This window comes from Bidens hawaiensis, unplaced genomic scaffold (assembly GCF_021521415.1).
Source record: "Bidens hawaiensis isolate Kalapana, Puna unplaced genomic scaffold, B.hawaiensis_p1.1 tig00051251_1, whole genome shotgun sequence".
Classification (NCBI taxonomy): domain Eukaryota; kingdom Viridiplantae; phylum Streptophyta; class Magnoliopsida; order Asterales; family Asteraceae; genus Bidens; species Bidens hawaiensis.
In genome coordinates this window covers 91,489-96,422 of record NW_027499173.1, presented here as the reverse complement: position 1 = coordinate 96,422, position 4,934 = coordinate 91,489, and the positions used below count along the sequence as shown (strand labels likewise).

The 4,934-nt window shown below is 37.4% G+C and overlaps 1 long non-coding RNA gene across 3 annotated transcripts; it reads left to right on the top strand.

Moving 5' to 3' along the window:
* Positions 1–1,182: 1,182 nt before the first annotated feature.
* On the top strand, positions 1,183–4,729 carry LOC143598913 (uncharacterized). 3 transcript variants are annotated; one of them, XR_013147211.1, is made up of 3 exons: positions 1,183–1,293; positions 1,426–1,518; positions 4,427–4,716. It is a non-coding gene; the product is annotated as an uncharacterized LOC143598913 (long non-coding RNA). The 3 variants fall into 3 exon arrangements; XR_013147213.1 differs by having other exon boundaries at positions 1,189–1,518; positions 4,427–4,561; positions 4,652–4,729; XR_013147212.1 differs by having other exon boundaries at positions 1,189–1,518; positions 4,427–4,565; positions 4,652–4,716.
* The last annotated feature ends 205 nt before the right edge of the window (positions 4,730–4,934 follow it).

Below are 4,934 nucleotides of genomic sequence, written 5' to 3'. Positions count from 1 at the left end.
CTCCCAACTTGTAACTTTATTTCTTGTGTCACTCCTGTGCTTAACGGACCTTAATTTCGTTAGTTTTTTTTGCTGGCGTGGCATGTTTTTACTAATGTGACATGCGATGTGGCATTTTTTTTAGAAAGTGTGGGTCCATGTTTCCACTTCATTATCTTCTTTATAATACCCTATCATCTAATCCCAACACCACCCAACCAGCCACCTCCATTACCACCACCACCACCACCATCACCCACCTCTATCACCATGGTCAGTCAGTTTCCTAGGGCTGCAACAAGGATTTCCATGGTGACTCGTCGGTTTCCACGGTTGCGACCTTGATTTTCACGAGACTCGTTAATGTGATCACCTTTGAAAACCTCAAGCTTTGCACCACCTGCCACCACATTTTCCATGGTGACTCGTCTATTTCCTCCCACCAGAACCGCTTTCACGCCAAACTCACTTCAATTTGGGGGGAGGGGGGTAATCAATGAGTTGATTGTTATTCAATGAGGTTGACAATATCATCAAGCGCCATGTTAAGCTCTACGTAGTCGAGTTCCATTTGCTTTGTTCCACCTCTCGTGAAATCTTCCTTCAGCATCCTAGTCTGTTTAAGGCTCGAAACTTATATCATGATATGGGGTGGTGATAACCTCAAATTAGACTTATTTTTTTGTGCAATGATAACATCTAAGTGGAAAAAGAATATGAAGGGGATGAAGATTGGGTGGGTGTTGGTGGAGGAGGAGGAGGAGGAGATGGGTGGTGTTGGAGGTTAGGGTTTTGTGAGTGAAAATGGACGAAGTTGATTGTTTATTGGTGATGCCTATATATTTTTTTTGTTTAGTTATATTTTGAATGCCACATCATGTCAGAAATGCCACATCGGTAAAAACATGTCATGCCAACAACAAAAAAAATACTAACGCAGTTAAGGTCCGTTAAGTTCGGGAGTTACAAAAGAAAACAAGTTATAAGTTGACAGTGGTGAGAGGCAAATCGTTAGTTATGATTATTATCTACCAATAAGTGAAAGTTGAGAGTATTAAAAACCAATATCCCTTGATTTTTTTACTCAAGCGTTTAAGCCATTGTTGGCCCACCTTTTGTTTCTTAGGCCAAAGACAACCCATTATTCTTTACTTATCGAAGAATATGATAGACGCCCTACTCCACCAAAAACATAATCCATAATTTGCTTTTGTTCTTATCTTCGGTGGCCGCTAGCGTTGTGCACCGTCACCAATCCTAATTAGTAATGTTCAATTGCCGATATAAAGTGAAAAACAGCAAAGTCTTTTCAAGGTAAATCATTATATAATTCTTGTTTTGAAACTGATAATTCTTCTATCTTGTTTTGAATTTTGTTTTGATAATACAACTTTCCATTTTGCCATTAATGGATCGTGATTACTTCTAACCGATTTCTTTACGTAGGAATCGAAGAACTCATATTTCAACCATTTATAACATGTTGATTGCTCATAGAAATAAAACAAGCATGTCGTGCCCTTGAATGCACCAGGTAATGTCAAACTTTGCAATTGACAACTTTCAATTCATCAAGCTCTTAGATCTATTGCAGCACATCCACCACTTAGGGTTGGGTGTTAGTATGTCTATGCACGATTAAAGTTTATGTTTGAAATTAAGTAGTTTTGCTTACTAGTTATAAGGATTTTTATATTAAATATCAAGTATCTCTTCGTTTGATGAAAATATTTGGCTACGAATTTTCTATGCATATATCAACTGTTGCCTAAACAATTATTATGTATCTATTAGTTACCTTGTAGTTGTATGTGACAGCCAAGGATAGTAAAGTATATTCTTACATTGATTAGTATTTTTATATATGAAGTTTTTTATTTTCCTCACAATTGTCTCTTCCATATAAGTTTGTTTTAACTTCTTGGTAAGAAGGTTAGGTACTAATGGGTTACACGGGGTGAACATTGGGCCATTACAATTATTTAGGTTGTGTTGGGAAGTAGACCCGACTTCAAGAACGGTTAAAAAATTTTGGACCGAAAATTAAATTTTTTTGGTCTTTATTAAACGAGGTATCTTTTGGATTTAAACAATTTAATTTTTAAATGAGCCTTAGTCTTTTGGACCTTATGATATTTAATTTTTAAATGAGCCTTAGTTTTTTGGACCTTATGATTTGGTTGTGCAATTTTTTTATTTTTTTTAAATAGGTTTAAAATGACTCAAGTGAGGTTAGAACCCACTTTGCAACTAAATCAAGCTAATAGTTGTGTAATTAAGTGTAAACATATATATACGTATTGTTTTTCATAACCTATATATATATATTATATATATATATAATTCTTTTAAAAAAAAACATTATGTGCCTATTGTGGTGTCGAGCGGGGGTCCGTCGACCACCCGACCCTCCCTTAGAGCCGACCCTGTTGGGGAGGCGCCATGCATGTCATACGGGCATGATGGCGCTGTGAACACCGCGCCCCTTTAACATTCTCAGTGCCATGGAGGCCAAGCACCATGGTAATAGTTGTGCCATCATAAACATTTAGTGGGTCAACCTCACTAACACCCAATCACAAATTATTATTTTTTTTGTTCTTTTCTTTTAGACAAAATGGTAAAATACATCCTTTATGTTTAATCTAATTTTCATTAGACGTCGTTTATCGAAACTAATAGCAGAAGACGGAATTCATGTATCAAATATGTTGCGTTATGTCCTTTGTCACTAACCCCGTTAATTTTTTCTCGGTAAATTTGGTCATGTGAGGGTAGTTTCATAAATTCATACATTCTTAGTAATTAATATAAAAGAATAAAATATTTTAAAATAAAAACATTTTCTCTCTCTCTCTCTCCACTCTATCTACAACCATCTCACCACCACCGACGCCACCGCCTTCGCTTCCATCTCCATCTCTAATCCACACACAACTACAATGACCTAATACATCTCATCTTATCTCCCTTTAATACATCTCATCCATCTCTAATCATCATCGGCGTTCACCCAACTCATCACCGCCACGTCACCTGCACCACACCACCACCCGACCACCGTTTAGGGCTAATCTCTTATCGTCGGTGTGTAGTCGGTGTGGTGGTGGAAGGTTGAACCTTTTAGATCTTAGATATGCCTTAAACAAGCTTCAAAGATGGTGAAAGACGCAAACAAGGTGTATATCAGGTTAGATCTGATTATTTTTAGCCAAATCGCCGGAAAATTAACCGTGGGATACGAGAACGGTGGTGGTGTCAGGGTTTTGTTGCAATAGTTTGATATAAAAGGGTGTTTTTTCTGCTGTGGTGGTGGTGGCCGACAACCGGAGAGTTGAGATGGTGGTCGTGGTTGAGGACCCGGTGGTCTTCAAAGTGACTAAAGAGATGAGAAATGAGAGGGAGTTGGTCATTTCTCCCTGTGCGGGCGAATGTAAATCGATGTGGGTGGGAGGTGGTCGCCGGAAAGCAAATTTTGATGGTGATGGATTGGATGGTGATGAAGAAGATAATTATGGGGAGGGGACGGTAGAGGGGTGTGTGTGAGAGAAAGAGGTTGGATGGTGGCCGGAGTTGATGGTGGTGGCCAAAGTTTAGAGAGAGAGGATGGTGGTGCCTGGAGTTGAGGTTTGAATGGTTGTGATGGGTTGGATGGTGATGAAGAAGGTGATTATATCTTTAATCTAAATACATAAATAGTCCTTAAAGGGTTAAAATGACCACACTGTCCTCATGTGCCTTGCATATGACCAGATTTAACGAGAAAATTAACGGGGTTAGTGACAAAGGAAGTAACGTGCAACATATTTGATACATGAATTATGTCTTCTGTTATTAGTTTCGATAAAGGACGTTTAATGAAAATCAGAGCAAACATAAAGGACGCCTTTTGCCATTTTGTCTTTCTTTTAAGTAGTTTAATTATTTTTTTAATGGAGTTGTGGCTAGTTATTCTACAATGGTTAAATTAACGAGACGGCTAGTTACCTGCGTACGTGACAGTTACATGTAACGATAAGTAGCTTTTTACTAGTATATTCTACAACACACAACCTTATAATTTTCCATAATTATATAAGTTTTGGCCTGGTAGTTCTTTTTTAACAGTGTTCTAATGAAATATGATTTTCCATCTATTGTTGGGAAACAATCTTTTTTACCAAAACTGTAGTACTAGCCTTCAAGGCTTCAAATACTAGTTTGGTCATTTTACTTTTAGTGTAGTCCTAACTTGGTTTTTCGTGCATGGATTTTCGAAGGCTTATTAAATTCAGGACATTGTTTTTCTCTAAACTTTTTAAGTGCGATCATCAATACTGATCGTCTCATAATGCCAAAAAAACGCCTCTTATCAGCAGCTAACAAATTTTATTTCTATTTATTTTTATAACACTTATTTGCAGTCCCATAAAACAATCTTTTATCTCAACAATTATTCTAGGAGAAGGTAATTTTGGTCTCATATACAAAGGATGGCTCAACAAAGAAACCCTATTACCACCAGAACGTGGTGCCCCCTAGAATGGTTGTTACAGTGAAGGCACTTAATCCCACAAGTTTTCAAAGCCATAAAGAGTGGTTGGTAAGTGTTTCTTCTAATACTAGCTATATAATTCTTTCTTTAATTGTTATATTTGTTCTAAATTAAACTTGCATTTAATTTGCAGGTTAGAAATCATTTATCTTGGTCAAATCGATCATCCAAATCGGTAAACCTCATTGGTTTCTGTTGTGAAGGCGAAAATAGGTTCTTGGTATATGAATCTATGCCGCTAGGAAGCTTGCACAATCATCATTTCCATCGTGCATGTTAGTTTTCTTCCTGATGTATATGTTCTAAGTCGTATGCATTTTTTATTATTCACCAGGGGTGGACCTACCTTCGCGGTACATAGGTCGGCCATCCCCTATGAAAATTCTCTTAGTACTATTATAAAGAGAAACCAACCGACCGC